The sequence below is a fragment of the Astyanax mexicanus genome, chromosome 19 (assembly GCF_023375975.1).
Source record: "Astyanax mexicanus isolate ESR-SI-001 chromosome 19, AstMex3_surface, whole genome shotgun sequence".
Classification (NCBI taxonomy): Eukaryota; Metazoa; Chordata; class Actinopteri; order Characiformes; family Acestrorhamphidae; genus Astyanax; species Astyanax mexicanus.
Window position 1 is genome coordinate 18,222,565 of NC_064426.1, and position 20,400 is coordinate 18,242,964.

Here is a 20,400-nt window from a genome sequence, read left to right on the forward strand (position 1 = left end):
TCTATAAACTCCAGACCCAATTCAGGTACAAATCTGAGAAACTTCAGACTCAACTAGGACTAGGTGTTCATTTACCCTTGTTTGTTGTTGCTGTTGGTGTGTTTTTTCTTCGTTTTTGTCAGTTCCTCTTTGAGGTCTTATAACACAGTAATTATATCAGACAGACACATCCCCTCGTCTCTTTTACTTCAGAAGCCATACAGCTGTTCAAAAATGTAATCATTTAAAATGTACCAAGCGCCTGTTTTTTTTTTTTTTTTTACTTATTTTTGAATGTATAGACTTTAAATATATTCACACCTAAGATATATTTTCAAAAATTGTTTGACTAGAGTGTATATGAGTTTAAAGCATAAGAATATTGATGATAGTTCATTACATGACTTATTAATTATTACTTTGACAAAATACACAGAGAGCATCAGGTGGACTTATTTTTCTTGATAATCACACCTCTAGGATACATGTAGATTATTAAAAACCTGACACTCAGATCAGCCTATGCCTTTAAGTTTTTTATTTAGGACACACAAAGAAAACTATATACAAGAATGTAAACTTTTTAGTCTAAATAAATAACTTCTTAGTAAAAATGTGCAAGTAAAATAAAAACTATATAGAGTAGTGCGCACACCATACCTAGCTTTAGTTTGAGTGCAGCAGGTAGTTTCACACTTTTTCCGTCATTTATTTATATTATTTAGTTTGAAACATCATATAAATATGTTTGAAGCACTGAAGGTATATAATATTGATTGGGGAAGGAGATCTCACTTTTTTAGGTGTATTTTTCAATGGGTTTCTTGTAGATGCTTTACTGCACTGATATGTCATTACAATTTTTAGAAAGAGTAAGTTCCGCCCTTTCTAACCATATATGGATTATATTTATATGTGAAGGGATTCTTGAGCAATTAAGCTGAGAACACAAGGTGCAATTTTGAACGTAAAATCCGTCCGTAGGGTTCTAAGGGTTAACGTAAATATGCAAGAAATATGCTTTTGTGAGGAAATTGTCCTTCATGTCCAATCAGATCACAAGACTTACACAACACTCAGTCCCAGTCCTCCTGGAACAGTAGTGAAATGCTAAAATAGCCCCAAACACCAACTGTAGCAGAGATATGCTCCCAGTTCACGGAAGTGTGTACTGAAAAGGACAGGAAGTCCCTCAGAGACTGGCGTAACCCTGACCTCACAGGACTGAGGCTGTTATTGAGGATTTAGGAACTACAAACACACTCTTTCTCTCTCTCTCTCACTTTTTCTCTCTCTCTCTTTCTCTCTCGTTCTCTCTCGCTCTCTCTCTCCCTCTCTCCCCTCACTCATCCCACGCTGTGTGAAATGGAAGATGGAAGCTCAATCTCGGAGACCCGGGTTGCCATAGTAACCGCCTCACACTCACCATCTTGCTCGTGGCCGGTGTTCCTGGGCTCGCTGGCGTCCGTATCCTCGCGGAGGGGCTGGGAGAGTGGGCTGGCTCCATCAGGCGAGGCTGGGGATTCGGCCTGGAGTCCACTGGAGAGAGAGAGAGTGAGAGAAAGAGAGAGAGAAAGAGAGAGAGAGAGGACAAGGTCAATCAAATAATTAACGAACAGAGCGGATAATGAAATAAATAAACGGCCGTGACTAAGCCCAGCCTCAGAAGACACCCAGTAGCACCCTGAGGAGCAGAGAGAGAGAGAGAGAAAGAGAGAGAAACAGAGAGAGAGTGAGAGTGAGCAGAGGAAGACAGGAAAGAAAAGAAAGAAAGAGAGAAAGTGGAGAGATGGTGGCAAAAGAGAGAAGAAAGAAAAAGAAAATGCTGTGAGAAATAGAATTTAAGAAAAAGAGAGCACAAAAAAGACGGAAAACACAGTAAGAGAGAAAGAGGAGAGAAAGAAAGAAGGAGCAAAGAGGGAGAGAGAGTATATCAAGAGAGAAGAGAGAAAATGGCAAGAGAAATATAAGGTGAGAAGACAGAGAGAAGGAAGAGGAGAGAGAGAGAGAGAAAACAGAAAGTGATACATAGCACACAAGTAGAGAATAACAGAGAGAAGGAGAGCGAACAGACAGTGTGATAGATAGATAGATAGATAGATAGATAGATAGATAGATAGATAGATAGATAGATAGTACACAATGATAGAGATTGAAAAAGAATAAACACAGAAAGAGATGGACAGAGCACAAGTAGAGAAGAAAAGAGGAGGGAGAGAAGAGATAGAAAAGAGAGTACATCAATAAACAAAAAATTATAAGAGCAAAAGTAGAGAAGAAGAAGAAGAAGAGAGAGAAAGAATGAGGAATAAAGGAGAAGAAAGAAGAAATAAAAAGGTAAGAGAGAACACAGAAATAGAGCACAAGAAAAAGAGATAAATTGAAGAAAGAAGGAGTGAGGAGAGAGAGAACAGAGAGAAGGAGAGATAGTACACAAAGAAAGAAAACTCAAGAAAAGAGAGCACAGAACAATAGAGGGTGAGAAAGAGAGACTAAGAGGGAGCACAGAAAGAGATAGATAGAGCAGAAGTAGAGAAGAACAGAGAGAAGGTGAGAAGACAACGGCAAAAAGAGTGGGAGAGAGAAAGACATAGAGAATGAGAGATCACAGAGCAATATAGGGTTAGAAAGAGAAAGAAGAGAAATAAAAAATAGATAGAAAGATAGATAGATCAATAAACAAAAATGAAAAGAACACAAGTAGAGAAGAAGAAGAAGAAGAGAGAGAGAGAAAAAGAAATAAAAAGGTAAGAGAGAACACAGAAATAGAGTACAAGAAAAAGAGATAACTTGAAGAGAGAAGGAGTGAGGAGAGAGAGAACAGGGAGATAGGAGAGATAGTACACAAAGAAAGAAAACTCAATAGATAGATAAGAAGAAGTGAGGTATTGAAGAGGAGGAGAGACAGCATGTGAAGACAGAAAACTCAAGAAGAGAGGGAGAAAGTAAAGAAGAACAGGACAGGACAAAACAAATAGAAGAGAGAGCAAGGCGAGAGCACAGAGCAATATAGATAGATAGATAGATAGATAGATAGATAGATAGATAGATAGATAGATAGATAGATAGATAGATAAGAAGAAGTAAAATAATAGAGAGGAGGAGAGCATGTGAAGACAGAAAACTCAAGAAGAGAGGGAGTAAAGAAGAAAGTAAAGAAGAACAGAGGAGGGAGAAAACAAATAGAAGAGAGAGCAAGGAGAGAGCACAGAGCAATATAGATAGATAGATAGATAGATAGATAGATAGATAGATAGATAGATAGATAGATAGATAGATAGATAGATAGATAAGAAGAAGTAAAATAAGACAGAAAGTGAAGACAGAAAACTCAAGAAGAGAGGGAGTAAAGAAGAAAGTAAAGAAGAACAGAGGAGGGAGAAAACAAATAGAAGAGAGAGAAAGGAGAAAGCACAGAGCAACAGAGAGATAGATAGATAGATAGATAGATAGATAGATAGATAGATAGATAGATAGATAGATAGATAGATAGATAGATAGATAGCAAAAGTTAAGAAGAAAAATAAGAGCAAGAGAGAGAGAACATATCAATAGAGAAAAAATGATGAGAGCAAAACTAGAGACGAAGAGAGAACGAGAAAGAATGGGCAATAAAGAGGGAGGGGGGCTGAGAAACAGAGGCAGAGTGAAAAAGAGAATGGATGGAGAGAGAGAGAGGGAGATAAATAAATGAGTGGGTGAGTGAATAAAAGCCAGCATGTTCACATGATGGCACTCAGCATAATCATTCTAACCACGGAGCACAGCCTCTGATTTATCGCACTAATAACCCTGATGTCACACAGTGGGGCCTAGTGTCTCTCGCCCTCTCTCTCTCTCTCTCTCTCTCTATCTCTATCTCTCTTTCCCTCCCTCTCTCCTCTTACTAGCTATATCCTCTTCTCTATCAATCTCACGTTCTTTCACACACTCTCTTTCTACCCCACTCTACTGCTTCTTTCACTGACTCCCTCATTTCACTTTACATTACTTACTCTTTCTTTAACTCTCTCTCTCTTTCTCTGTCTCTCTCTCTCTTCTTCTGACTCACTCGTTCTCCCTGCTGTCTGTCTGTCTTTCTCAATCTCAATCTTCTCTCCACTCTTCCTTGACAGTCCTCCCCCCACTCTCTCACTTCTACGAACACCTTCCCCTTCCTGCAAACCAGCAAGTACGTGTTGAATCTCTCTCTCTCTCTCTCTCTCTCTCTCTCTCTCTCTCTTTCTCTCCTTCCCCAGTTCTCTCGATCACTCAGACCTAAATACAGAGCTTCACCCCTCTATAGCACTGATGCCTCTATTCCTCCACTTTCTGCCCCAGAGGATGTGATTTAAGCAAGTCCCCAACCACACACACACACACACACACACACACACACACACACACACACACTCACACAAACACACACAAACAGAGCTAGTGTACTTCACCACTGCTCACCCTCAGGCAGGAAGCATCTCCACACTGTCCTACGCATGAAAACACGTTTGAGCAGGATGGTCATGTGATCAAAAATAAGGTAACACTGGATGATAGTTATCAGCCATCATCATCATCAAAACCAACATACCATCATCATCTGCTTTAAAATCATCACAAAAACCAACATATCATCATTATCTGCTTCAGAATCATCACAAAAACCAACATATCATCATTATCTGCTTCAGAATCATCATCAAAACCAATATATCATCATCTGCTTCAAAATCATAATCAAAACCAACATATCATCATCATCTGCTTCAGAATCATCATCAAAACCAATATATCATCATCTGCTTCAAAATCATCACAAAAACCAACATACCATCATCATCTGCTTCAAAATCATCACAAAAACCAACATATCATCATTATCTGCTTCAGAATCATCATCAAAACCAATATATCATCATCTGCTTCAAAATCATCACAAAAACCAACATATCATCATCATCTGCTTCAGAATCATCATCAAAACCAATATATCATCATTATCTGCTTCAGAATCATCATCAAAACCAATATATCATCATCTGCTTCAAAATCCTCATCATCATCATCACCAACATATCATCATCATCTGCTTCAGAATCCTCATCATCATCATCACCAACATATCATCATCATCTGCTTCAGAATCATCATCATCATCATCATCATCACCAACATATCATCATCATCTGCTTCAGAATCCTCATCATCATCATCATCATCACCAACATATCATCATCTGCTTCAGAATCATCATCCTCATCATCATCATTATCATCATCATCACCAACATATCATCATCATCTGCTTCAGAATCCTCATCATCATCATCATCTTCATCACCAACATATCATCATCATCTGCTTCAGAATCCTCATCATCATCACCAACATATCATCATCATCTGCTTCAGAATCCTCATCATCATCATCATCATCATCATCACCAACATATCATCATCTGCTTCAGAATCATCATCATCATCCTCATCATCATCATTATCATCATCATCATCATCACCAACATATCATCATCATCTGCTTCAGAATCCTCATCATCATCTTCATCACCAACATATCATCATCTGCTTCAAAATCATCATCATCATCATGATCATCATCACCAACATATCATCATCTGCTTCAGAATCCTTATCCTTGAGTAAAATGAACATTGTTGTTTTATTCTATAAATTAACATTTCTTCCAAATGCCAAATAACAATATTGTCATTTACAGCATTTATTTGCAGAAAATGAGAAATGGCTGAAATAACAAAAAAGATGCAGAGCTTTTAGACCTCATATTTATAAAGTTTTAAAAGTTCAGAAATCAATATTTGGTGGAATAATCCTGGTTTTATTCACAGTTTTCATGCTTCTTGGCATGTTCTCCTCCACCAGTCTTACACACTGCTTTAGGATAACTTTATTCCACTCCTGGTGCAAATATTCAAGCAGTTCAGCTTGGTTTGATGGCTTGTGATCATCAATTTCCTCTTGATTGTATTCCAGAGGATTTCAATTTGGTAAAATCAAAGAAACTCATCATGTGTCTTCCAGAGCTGTACATAATATTTAATCAGGTTTAGGTTACTTTGAGAGTGAGTACATTATCTGTTATAAAGTTACAAGTAATATTATTATTATTAGCTAGCTATTAGCTATTGACATATGTTATATTGTAGTTAGCTAAATCTACTGCAGTTAGCTTAGCTAACTACTTAGCTATGTACATTGGTAGGCTATTTAGCATAAGTAGTTAGCTTAGCTTTAAAGTATTTTTGCGATAACTAACTACTGTTTTGTGAATTTAATCAATAAACTACTTAAACAAAAAATAATGGTAGAGTTTATAATGGTATCACAGTTTAAAAAAATCTGTAAACCGTTGTAGATTCTGTAAATAACAATAACTTACAAAGATTGACAGACTTTCATACACAGATGCGTATAAAAATATATCAATAATAATAATAATAATAATAATAATAATAATAATAATAATAATATATAAGACGAAGAAGAAGAGGAAGAAAAATAAAAAAATCTACCACAAATTGCAAGATGCGTATAAAAATAGATCAATAATAATAATAATAATAATAATAATAATAATAATAATAATAATAAAGAAGAAGAAGAAAAAAAAGAAGAAAACCTACCACAAATTGCAAACACACATACAAAAATGCCCTTACAGCTTCAAAGAAAATAGCACAATAAATACAAAAAAACACTGATATGACAATATGGATTGTTAAGTTATAAATAATATAAGCAATAATATTAATAATAATAATAATAATAATAATAATAATGAGAAGAAGAAGAAGAGGAGGAGAAGAAGAAGGAATAAAAGCTGTATACTTTGCTAAATAGCCACAAATCTACTTAGATAATTAGTTATAACAAAAAATAGTTAGCTATCTACAGTAGATTTAGGTAACTAAAATATAATGTCAACAGCTAATAGCTCAAAATTACTGTAAAATGACACTTATAACATTGTGTTCAAGCCACTGACAATCTGTGTTTAGTATTTACTATTAAGTTACTTTGTTTTATATCACACTCAGATGGATGGTTAGTTTTTGAATCATGTGTATAAATTAAATTCAATAATGTATAAAAAAAAAAACATTTGTTTTTCATAAAGTACTAAAGTACAAATTAAATTAATGATCAGTGGTGATCAAAAATAAGACATATGAAGGCTTTTTTTGAATACAATAAATAAATTGATTTCAAAGCATTTTTGACCCATGTTGTGCATTAGAATGGATGTGCATATGTTGCACGTCAAAGAGTTAAAGGGTACATTCCTGTATATTTATAATATTGTAATAATGTGTTCATTAAGGAAGCTATATTAATACTGACCCACATTTTAGGGCAAATTTTTACAGAAATCAGTAAATTGTATAGAGATCACAAACTTTCTAGAAGCAGTGTAGTGCAGCACACACTCTCTCTCTCTCTTTCTTTCTTTCTTCTTTTCTTTCTCTCTCACTGACACACACAAGCAGTTAAACTAGGAAAATCCCCTTTTTCCCTCTTTCAGATTTGTGTCCGCTGCAGTCTAAGCTCTCTCTCTCTCTCAGTCTCTCGCTGACCTGAATCAAAGCGCTCGCAGCTACTGGAGCTGAGTGCAGAAGGAGCAGCCATATCTCCAGCACTCGGAGGTCACTGAAGCCTGACTGCTCTCATTACCAAACAGCCTCTCCCTAACACACCATCTAACCAAAGCCTGACCGTTTCCATTACCCCGAGTCATCGTTACTCACACATCACCGAGCCGCTCCCCCCTTCCCTCCCCAGCTACTGTCTGTTTACAGGCCAGCAACCGACAACTTGACCGTGGCCATTACCCGATATATCCTCACCACATATACTGGACGTGCCATCTCATTAACACCGCCTTAGCAGAGATTTCCCCGCGCTACACGCACGGCACACGCAACACGTCTAGCATCCTTTTAATTAGCACAGCATTTAAAGGATCAGTCTCGTTAACAATTCAATTAGGAGCTCTGTTCACAGATCAGGTAAGACTGTAACAGGAAAAGGAGAAACGAAAAACATAAAAAAAAAACTGTGATGCTGCCACCACCATGTTTCACAGTTTACTTTCACACTTTAATATCAGAAAAAAACATAAGAAAAAACACAATGCTACTATAAATAATAGAAAATAGAAAGAAAATTGCACTTCTACACATTATAAATAAGTTTAATATACATGGACCTGCAATTCCCATGCTTCACATTTCATAAAAAAACTACAGAATAAAATAATAAAAATACATAAATGCTAGTAAATAATGCCACCACAATATTTAACCTTTGGAAAACTACACTTTAACATCAGGATCCAGAAACATACCATTTTATTTCATTTATTTCTTCCTTTTATACATTTTTCTATACTTTTTTTAACTTAAAAATAAAACTATAAAACAATAAAAAATATTCTACCAGCCCCAATTTTCACAGTAGATAAACTGAACTTCAAAATCAGCAAATATATTAATAAAAATGTATGCTCCATTCGAGGAAACATTAAAATAGGACTAACAATGAATAAATACTACTATGTTTATAGGTTGGAAACTACACTTTAACATCAGGAACACATATATGTACCATAAACTATACTTAACTATCAGAAATAAAACACACACAAACAAAAATCAAGATTCTGCCACCCCCATGTTTCACCCTAGATAAACTACACTTTAATATCAGAAAATAACATGAGAAAATATATGCTTATGTCACTGCCACGTAAAAAATCCAACGTTCCTCCATTAGAAGAAACACTAAAATATGACTTACAATGAATAAATACTGCCACCACCATGTTTATAGGTTGGAAAACTACACTTTGATCATAAACTACTCTAAATTATCATAAAACACAAGAAAAAAAAATGTTTCACACCAGAAACATAAATAAAACCATAAATAAATGACCCTGCCATCTGCATGTTTCACCATGCAACCATAAGAAAATATCTTAATTAGCCACCCCCATGTTTCACAGATGGAAAACCAGAATGACTAAAATCAAAATCACATTAGAAAAACTATGATACTGCAGTAAATGAGTCATTAATAAATAAGCCATTGTACAGTACAAATTATTCAGTATTTTTCCTATTTATTATGAAAACCTAAAGTTTTTTTTTTTTTTTCAGCTAAATTATTCCGGTTTCTAAATATCTGGTCCACCGCTAAAAGGTGTCACAATAATTTTGTCCATATAGTGTATTTTAGCAATGTTTTTGTACAAAAAGTTCACATAACAGGGTATCTGCAGCTGTGCGAAAATTAAACTATTAATAACATCAATATTATGTTTACAAACTTTACAGGAAGCTTGTGAAAATTCCTGTATCTGCTGACAAACCAGCATTTTTTAAATCTCTGTAAATTACAGTTTTACACGAACAAAGAAAGGACTGGTTGTGTACTTTATGCAGAGTCCAGTGCAAAATTGGTGTTATTTAACCTCCATGCCTGCAGTAACGTCTAGGCCAGGGGTGTCCAAACTACGGCCCACGGGCCATTTGCGGCCCGTTTCCTTTTTCAGAGCGGCCCACGAGGTATTTTAGAAATAGAATGAAAGTTGGCCTGCTGTTAAGCAGGTTTTTATAATGTGAGATTCAAAGTTTGGACGCTAGGTGTCAGAAACGGGCCAGAAAGTCTAAAAGCGGCAAAAGTGAAGTTGTTGTGCAAAAAAACGGGCCAAAGAGTCTGAAAGCGGAGAGAGTGCGCAGTTGTAACGCAGAAAAACAGGCCAAAGAGTCTAAAAGCAGAGAGGGTGCGCAGTTATAGCGCAGAAAAACGGGCCAAAGAGTCTAAAAGCAGAGAGGGTGCGCAGTTATAGCGCAGAAAAACGGGCCAAAGAGTCTAAAAGCGGAGAGGGTGCACAGTTATAGGGCAGAAAAACGGGCCAAAGAGTCTAAAAGCGGAGAGGGTGCACAGTTGTAGTGTAGAACAACAGGCTAAAGAGTCTAAAAGTTGCCGTGATTAAGGAGTTTAATATTAAGAGATATCATGAAATGAAACATAAATTTAAAAACTCTTAGTTTACACAACACTGTCAAAGATAGATAAAGATAATAAGTCAAGTAAAATGGTGTGTAAATGAAAGTAATCAGGAAAATGTATTGTTTAAAGTGGTATATTTCATTATTTGTTTTATTACAGAGTCTGTGGCCCGTGACTTCAAATATATTTCTCCTTCTGGCCCCCAACGAAAAACGTTTGGACACCCCTGGTCTAGGCTATCTTAAAGGAGAAATCCTGGGTGAAATGGACTTGGGTTGTAGTAAAACATGATAATGAGCATGAACTTTTGTTGAACAGCTCACCTCCGCTTACATAGCATTCTGAAATACAGCACTTTCAGACGATGTTCCCAACAGGCTTACAATGCTAGTTATGCAGTATTAGCATTATCCGCTAACCGCGCTAAGCGCTAGCTCCTTCACTGTTCAGAAATGAGTATATCGGACTGTAGCCTGCGTGTTTACTAAGTTAAAACAAGCTTAGTAGGAAGAACCGCTAGCTGATAGCGCACTGGGTTACTAGAACACTCAGGGTTTCTTAGTGTAGTGCTGTCGGGTGGAGTTTACTAGCGCTAAACACTGCTAATTTTGGCTGGAGCTGCTGCTAAACGTGACTAGCACTGCTGCTAAATGTGACTAGCGGTGCTGCTAAATGTGACTAGCGCTGCTGCTAACTGTGCTAAATACTGAAAATCTAAGCTTCCTGTAACAAAAGTGATTTGAGTTTTTAGGAGAGAAATCTGTGTAGAATAACATCCAGCTCTCGTTTGACTTTGCTGAACTAAAAAAAGGGAAACATGACCACACCCTTGTTCTCTTAAAAATGCATCTTATAATCCCATGCACCTTACGTATGAAAACAGACCAGAAAATAGACGTTCATTGATAGTGCCTTTTTTTCTAATACAGTGCGCCTTATAGTCTGTAAAATGCAGTAAGCTTAATTGCATAACAAATTTGTTTACTGCAAAATTAAATGCAAAACAACAAAAACAAAACTATGTTTACTGTCAGAGGCATTTTTAAGATCTTTGGAAGATGGATTTAACACAATTTAAAACAAACTAAGACAATTTAAAGACTTTTTTTGATGAATATAAATAAAAATATTTTTTTAAGGATCTGCACATACCCTGCATAAACATAAACATGTCTTGACAATAAATATGTATATTTTTTACTTGTAACATGTTTACTTTAATAACACACGTATGAGTCATGAGGTGCTCCATGCAGAGACTAGTGTGCTTTTGCCAATACATATAAGGATCATGGCTCCAGCGGCCTTTTGTTCAGGCCGTAACTGAAACATGGCACTCTAAACATAGCTACATCACCCGCAGTCATGGTTACTCACGCCTGGCCGAGCCTAACTTTGTGCTCCTTCTTTCCTCTGCCTCGTCTTCATCTGCTGTATGACCCGAGAACATCTTCTCCTGCTCACCTCCAATAGTAGAGTCAGCGGAGAACCAAAACGTAGCCTAACCACCAGAGTGACTCAAGCTTTAAATATATATATATATATATATATATATATATATATATATATATATATATATATATATATATATATACACTACCGTTCAAAAGTTTGGGGTCACATTGAAACGTCCTTATTTTTGAAGGAAAAGCACTGTACTTTTCAATGAAGATAACTTTAAACTAGTCCTAACTTTAAACAAATACACTCTGTACATTGCTAATGTGGTAAATGACTATTCTAGCTGCAAATGTCTGGTTTTGGTGCAATATCTACATAGGTGTATAGAGGCCCATTTCCAGCAACTATCACTCCAGTGTTCTAATGGTACAATGTGTTTGCTCATTGGCTCAGAAGGCTAATTGATGATTAGAAAACCCTTGTGCAATCATGTTCACACACCTGAAAACAGTCTAGCTCATTACAGAAGCTACAAAACTGACCTTCCTTAGAGCAGGTTGAGTTTCTGGAGCATCACATTTGTGGGGTCAATTAAACGCTCAAAATGGCCAGAAAAAGAGAACTTTCATCTGAAACTCGACAGTCTATTCTTGTTCTTAGAAATGAAGGCTATTCCATGCGAGAAATTGCTAAGAAATTGAAGATTTCCTACAACGGTGTGTACTACTCCCTTCAGAGGACAGCACAAACAGGCTCTAACCAGAGTAGAAAAATAAGTGGGAGGCCGCGTTGCACAACTAAGCAAGAAGATAAGTACATTAGAGTCTCTAGTTTGAGAAACAGACGCCTCACAGGTCCCCAACTGGCGTCTTCATTAAATAGTACCCGCAAAACACCAGTGTCAACATCTACAGTGAAGAGGCGGCTGCGGGATTTTGGGCTTCAGGGCAGAGTGGCAAAGAAAAAGCCATATCGGAGACTGGCTAATAAAAGAAAAAGATTAAGATGGGCAAAAGAACACAGACATTGGACAGAGGAAGACTGGAAAAAAGTGTTGTGGACGGATGAATCCAAGTTTGAGGTGTTTGGATCACAAAGAAGAACGTTTGTGAGACGCAGAACAAATGAAAAGATGCTGGAAGAATGCCTGACGCCATCTGTTAAGCATGGTGGAGGTAATGTGATGGTCTGGGGTTGCTTTGGTGCTGGTAAGGTGGGAGATTTGTACAGGGTAAAAGGGATTCTGAATAAGGAAGGCTATCACTCCATTTTGCAACGCCATGCCATACCCAGTGGACAGCGCCTGATCGGAGCCAATTTCGTCCTACAAGAGGACAATGACCCTAAACACACCTCCAAATTGTGCAAGAACTATTTACAGCAGAAGCAGGCAGCTGGTATTCTATTGGTAATGGAGTGGCCAGCGCAGTCACCAGATCTGAACCCCATTGAGCTGTTGTGGGAGCAGCTTATCCATGCAGAAGAGATGCTCCTCTGTCAAATATCTTTATTGTTAATATTAATGCTTATACGGCTCTGGAAAAAAACAAGAGACCACTTAAAAATGATACTTTCTTTAATTTTACCAAACTGAAAACCTCTGGAATATAATCAAGAGGAAGATGGATGATCACACGCCTTCAAACCAAACTGAACAGCTTGAATTTTTGCACCAGGAGTAAAGGCATAAAGTTATCCAAAAGCAGTGTGTAAGACTGGTGGAGGAGAACATGCCAAGGCGCATGAAAACTGTAAAAAAAGCTCTAAATGACAATATTTTTATTTGGAATTTGGGAGAAATGTTGTCTGTAGTTTATAGAATAAAACAACAATGTTCATTTTACTCAAACATAAACCTCTAAATAGCAAAATCAGAGAAACTCACTCAGGAATTAAAGTGGTTTCTTAAAGCTTTGGAGACCATTGATTGAGTGAATGAGATGTTTTGTTGAATCAAATTATTTTACTTATAATTTTTCCCTATCACAGGGGTTCTCAACTGGTCTCAACTTGGGACCCACATTTATAGAATACAAACCAAACAAATGTATTTTTGAAAAAATAGCCTTCAAAACCCATTTAAAAATACATATGCATACAAAGTGAATTTAAGACTAATTTGTTTAAGAAACTGAGGAGGAACATAACAACTACATGTATAAAAAATACTACAATAACATTTTCTAACAAAACTGCACAAAATAAATGAGACACACAATTAGATATTTAACTTCTCTGCGTTCAGTTAACATTTGTTAGACATTTCTCTGTCTCTTTTTTTCCCAATATAAAAGACGAGTACAAAATCAGAATTAATTATTATTATTTTTTTTTTATGTATTTAGTTTTTACAAGAACGTTTCTCTGACCCACTTTTGGGTTCCGACCCAAAAGTTAAAAATCGCTCCCCTCATTATGTATTAAATTTAACTTATTGCAACAAAAAAAATATCATAAACATGAATTTTTAAATTAACTTGAGGAAAATGGGAGGCAGAGTGGTCCAGCAGTCTAAAGTGCTGCCACTATGATCAGGAGATTCCTGTTTGAATGCCGGTCATGCAGCTTGCCATCAGCTGCTGGTGCCCTATGAGAGCACAATTGGTCTTGCTCTCTCTGGGTGGGTAGATGGCGCTCTCTCCCCTCATCACTCTAAAGGGTGACGTCAATCAGCACAAGGTGTCTGTGAGCTGATCTGTTAGAGCCGAGTCGACTTTGCATGTGTCGGAGGAGGCATGTGCTTGTCTTCACCCTCCCTGTGTTATGGCACCACTCGTAATGGGGAATATACATCTGACTAGCAGCAAAGAAATTGGGATTTAAAAAAAAATATACATTTAGAAAGAAGAAGAAAGTTGGGGCGCCGAGTGGTCCAGCGGTCTAAAGCGCTGCCACTATGAGCAGGAGGTCGCCGGTTCGAACCCCAGCTCATGCAGCTTTGCCATCAAGCTGCCGGCGTTAGAGTGAGCCCAATTGGCCCTGCTCCCTCTGGGTGGGTAGATGGCGCTCTCTCCCCACATCACTCCTATGGTAATGTCTGCAGCACAGGGCGTCTGTGAGCTGATGTACCAGAGCCGAGCCGCTGTGCTTTCCTCCAAGCGCGCTGGCTGCTCGGCAATGCTGCATCAGCAGCAGCTCGAAAAGAAGCGGTGGCTGACTTCACATGTATTGGAGGAAGCATGTGCTAGTCTTCACCCTCCTGGTGTGTTGAGGTATCATTAGTGATAGGGGGAGTCCTAATGAATGGGTTGGGTAATTGGCCGTGTAAATTGGGGAGAAAATGGGAAAAATTTGAAATAAAATTATAAAAAAAAAGAAAGAAGAAGAAAGTTGAGGAAATGTATTAATTATATGCTGACAGTTGCAGATTTACTCTATTTTTTTTTACAGTATTTTCTATTACAATTACAGATAAGATTTTCAGTAACGTTTCTTGTCAAACAAACATTTTTATGTAATGCTCGAATAGAAATCCTCAAGATATAGGCGTGCAATATATAGAAATTTACAAAAAAAAGCTTGCCTGATAAGGGTAAAACACTGGTAAATAATTGCTAAAGCAGTTGTGGTAAACTCCGAAGTCCTCAGAAAAAATGTATTTTTGATACTTTTAGAAACAGTAAAAAAACAATCTTTATCAGCAAATGTTCCAAAACCTTGTAGAAAGCCTTCCCTACACACCTAAAAGACAGTTACTCCAACAAAAGCACGATAACTAATTTTTTAATACTCCTGACACAACAACAGAGGTAGAAAAAGTACTGAAAACTTGTCATTAAGTAAAAGTACCTTTACTTTGCTAAAATTCTACTTCAGTAAAAGTAGAAGTACCCATCTAAAAATCTACTCGAGTAAAAGTAAAAAGTACTCAATTTAAAATTTACTTTGAGTAAAAGTAAAAGTTACATAGTTACTTTTAATTATTTGATGTAAAAAAGTACAAATCATAATTTGATCATAATGAACAATTATTCAATTAAATAATTTGGATCTTTAAAACATTTTTTTAAGAACAAGTGGCATAAGTTTCTATGATCCATTTTTATTTTACTGCTAAAAAGTGATGGTAATATAGGTGACTATAAACTGTATTTTTATAGTTTTACAGTTCTTTTTTTTACTTGCCATTGCTATGCTTTAACTGATATTTACATGTTTTTTTAATATTAAGATTGTTTAATGTTCCCAGTTAAAACTTAAGGAATTATCATTAAAAACATGAAAACATACAAAAAAATGTTGGTCAGTGCATGTGCAGTGCTGTAAAGAAGCACATATCGATGGGTAGCATAACTCGACAGAACACCGGTCCCCCCGAGCACAGCTGATTTACACAGCGTCTCTCCCGTTAACCGTAATAAACACTGCTGGGAAGTTTAGCTGCGCTGCCATGGAGAACAAAACTCAATTTAGCATTTAATTTTTTACTCACTAATGGGGAGTTTTCCAAAGTAGTAAAGTAAAATACTTGTGTCAAAATGTACTTGAGTAAAAGTAAAATTACCTAATTTAAAAAACTACTTTAAAAATGCCAAATTACTCATAAAATGTACTCCATTACAGTAATGTGAGTAAATGTAATTAGTTAATTTCCACCTCTGCACAGCAATGATAAATTAGTAGGCGTCCCAATACTTTTGTCCATATAGATGCATAGATTACCTACTAATCAATGACGTCTCTTGTTCCCGTGCACCACTTCTTCTCCTGTAAGCAGCAGAATCAGAGGGCTGAGTGTATCTAGGGCAGGCAGTCGGTTTAAACAGCCATACAGTAGCGAGTTTGGCGTGAAGACGGTGCTCCGGGGAAGAAGCTCAGAAAAACTTACCAAACTAAAACTTAGAGGCTTAGTAAAATTCCCCCGAGAGCCATTCGCTTAACCTTAACACCGCCTAACCGTTTCCATAACCTCTTTACTGACACACCATTGAGTCCATCGCCATCCCATCGCTCCACTCTCTCTCCTCGCACATGACCAGAGCTCACGGCCTGCTGCCTCCTTCCCCCAAGCCTCTTATACACACATGAGTTCATCCCATAGCCCCAGTGGGCTTACGCTCGCTCCACACACACACACACACTCCGCCGAGGGAGACACCAATCCCACCAATGCTCACTCTCCCGGGAAAGCCTCTACACAACCTCACCACTTACACCACAGTTCAGCAGGGGAACCAGCGTCTGACCTCAAAACCAATACACACCATACAAACCACTATATAATTAATAAAACAAATACCCTGGTAAAAAAAAAAAATATATATATATATATATATATATATATATATATATATATATATATATATATATATATATATATATATATATATATATATATATACGTAATTGTACTTAAAACATATTGAGAAATGTCTAAGTACACTGTAAACCTACTAACCTACCAGATTTATGTATTTACTTAAAATATATTAAAAGTGCATTAATAATATGCTCTCATCAAATGTTTAAAAGTAAACTTTGATCATACTTTTGAGCATGAATTACACTTTTAATTTAATGTAATTCAATAAACTTCTAAATTTTTTCTAAATTATTTTTAAATATACTTTTGTACATTTTTAACAAAGTGTGTTAAAGTGTATAAAACAACAGTAGTTCACTTAAAGTACAATGTATCATGTAACTTTTTAGAAAGTTAATTCAATTACTACTACTAATTAAACAAAATGAAAGTAAATTTGTAAAAATAAAAATGCTAAAATTGTAGTACAGTATATTAAAATAGATTTTTACACCCAAAAATGTTTGAAAATAAACTTTTTTTTTTAAAAAGTACAATATAGTGTATTTTAAATAAATAGACTACTATGAAATACACTTTTAGTTTAATGTAACTTAATATACTTATTTCCAAATATACTTTTGTACATTTTTAGCAAAGTGTGTTAAAAACAACTGTTACAGTAGTTCATGTAACTTTTAAGAAAGTAAATTAAATTACTAATACTAAGTAAAAAAAATGAATGTTCATTTGTAACATGCTAAAAATTGTAGTACAGTATATTAAATATATTTTTATATACCTAACAAAGTATTCTAGAAGTGTGCTACTTTCAAAAGACAGGAACAAAAAGCATATTTGTGCTCTAATGTAAAAATATTAAATAACAATTCTTAGTACATTCCTAATTTACCTGGTGTATAATAGTGATACAGTTGTAATACACATTGAATATATTATTATTATTAATTTTATAAGCATACATAATATATGGGGGTTACATTCATAAAGTAGTATGTTAAAATGTCACTTAAGTATAGTTATCAATTATTTGAAAGTACTTATATATATCCCTCTCCTTCTGCTGACTTGCCATGAACACTAGGTATAGATCCCTCAATCAAACAAAGTCTGCTGGCCAATCCTGCTATGTATTGTCTGAGGTTCTCAAAGAATTTGAATGTGACTTTCCTTTGCCTGTAGTCAAAGCACTCAGCATTTTATGCACAGCATTCATTAAACCACCAGCCCAATTGGTGGATCTTCAATTGGGGCTTTGGTGGGGGTTGAAGGGTGAGGGGTGAGGGGTGTTGCCAGGGTGGTTCTATTATTATTGTATTATGGTTTCCTTATTATGATGTTACAATAAGGGAGCATCCAAATGGCTTATAGAAGCATATGATTCCTGACACCAACATTTTTCAGCTGATTTACAGATGAACTAGTGGATGGATTTTTGAGCAAAAAGTGAGTTTTGCATAATATGCCCCCTTTAATACATGATAAAATTAGTATCAAATTATAATATGCATGTTATAGCCTCTTTTTATGCCTAGTTTTCATCATAAAAGCGACTAATATTAAAGGTAAAGTGATAATTTTTTACTGACATTAATATTTGACCCAAAATTTTGACCTTTTGACCCATCTGTAGTAGTGCAGCAGCAGCCCAGCTGCTCACGCTCTGCCGTACGTCATTCTTATATAATCCGGAAATCTGGTTTCTCTTGTTTAAACCCAGCATTGAAACTTCTCTCCTCTGAGGATTTTAATGATCAGGTTCAGGTAAAGTCTGTGATCACATCTTTAAAACAATCTTACTGAATTTCTAAGAACTTTAAGTAATATAAGGGTCAATATCAATTTAACACGCTTTTCTGTGTGCACAGCATAACTGTTTAAATGTTATACAAACACTGTGTAACAATACATTTTCAACATTTATTTTGAATTAGCACATTATACTGTGCATACTGTTTTATGTGTAAAATAAAGGATTTTAAAATATTTTTTAAATAAATATTTTTATTTTTTTTTATATAATCAGTCAAATGTTCACACACACACACACCTCTTCTCATTCTTTCTATTCATGACTTTTTACATTGTACATTCCTAATTAAGAGACCACTTCAGTTCCTGAATCAGTTTCTCTGTTTTCTCTGTCTCTATTTATAGGTATATGTTTGAGTATGTGTTTGAGTAAAATGAACATTGTTGTTTTATTCTATAAACTACGGACTCCCAAATGTTGTCATTTAGAGGATTTATTTGCAGAAAATTATTTAAATGTCTGAAATAACAAAAAAGATGCAGAGCTTTCAGAAATCAAATAACGCAAAGAAAACAAGTTCATATTCATAAAGTTTTAAGAGATCAAAAATCAATATTTGGTGGAATAACCCTGGTTTATAATCACAGGTTTCATGCATTTTGGCATGTTCTCCTCCACCAGTCTTACACACTGCTTTTGGATAACTTTATACCACTCCTGGTACAAGAATTTAAGCAGTTCAACTTGGTTTGATCTCTTGTGATCATCCATCTTCCTCTTGATTATATTCCAGAGGTTTTCAATTTGGTAAAAACAAAGAAGAGCTATATATACAAAGTGACTATAGGTGCACCCAGCAGAGTGCATACCCGACTTTTAAATTAACAATTAACAAAATAAAGAATAAAATAACATTGCTGTTCCCTTAAATGAACTGCTGGCGCACCTTTAAAAGCGACTCCCTGTTAAGATACGATTAATTCATGCCTTTTGCGCATTTTAAGCCACACAAGGCAATTTTTTTTCCACCCTCACGATACCAAAGACACACCGACGCGCCCTAAATCCAGCTGCGTGATGCGCAATTGACCGGTGCACTATAGATTGCTAAAATAGAACCCTATGTGTTATTAAGTATGTTTTGCGAGGAGGAACATGCCTAAAGGGGCCCTTCTCCCAATCTAATATTATATAAATATAATATACCATGCCTTCTAGTTCATGACGAGTCTGAGTATTAGCAACCCTCCATCTTCTCGCTTTAACTCTTTTTTGTTATCTCTTCTTCCTGACTCAACTCAACAAGCAGAAGTTTCCTGAACTACAACCCAAAGTTCTGCATTCTCTTCCTCCTCGCTATTCTGATGCTCATGATGGCATGATTAGCAAAATGAGGATTTGAGCTAAATGCTCTAGAAAATGAGAAGCGACTCTGAAGTTTCGAGGGGTTGTGTATGTCAGTCGGGTGTGGGTTACAGTATCAATTTTAATATCGTTACCCGGCGCCATCCTTTACTGACAATTACTGAATAATTAAAGGGCCGACAGTGTTCAGACTGTTGGTTTCCCCCCCCGAAGCTCCGGCGCGCTGGCCGGGACCTGAGGGAACTCAATCAAACCAGTCAGCGCTAATTAAGTGGGGAGTCCAGCATCAGCAGGACGGACGGGTCAGCGCGTACACGTTCGGATCGGTTGCTCCGCCCCGCTTATTGGGCTTGAAGGCCTGCCAGAGCCCACAAACCCGCTCAGCGCGTCGGCCCCAGCCTCCGCAGGCCGGGCGTCTGATTTATGAGTGCCCGTCGCCGCGCTGACAGTGATGCTCTGCCTCAGATTCAGAAGAGGCTGAGGAGAGGAGCCCATCCTCAACTACACCACTTCATCACTTTTTTACTCGCCTCCAAGCAATAAGTCAAAAAGAGAGGTCTTTATCTTCAAGATGGTTCAGACTCCAACCGAGAGGCTTTATTACAACCA

General features: G+C 36.5%; 1 protein-coding gene across 1 annotated transcript in view; it reads right to left on the minus strand.

Annotated features, from left to right (window-relative positions):
• lrrc4ba (leucine rich repeat containing 4Ba) overlaps positions 1-20,400 on the minus strand; it is a 148,187-nt gene that overhangs the window by 61,721 nt on the left and 66,066 nt on the right. The window contains exon 2 of the mRNA XM_007235389.4: positions 1,406-1,518. The gene's annotated coding sequence lies outside the window, so the exon portion shown is untranslated. The remainder of the gene's footprint in view (positions 1-1,405; positions 1,519-20,400) is intronic.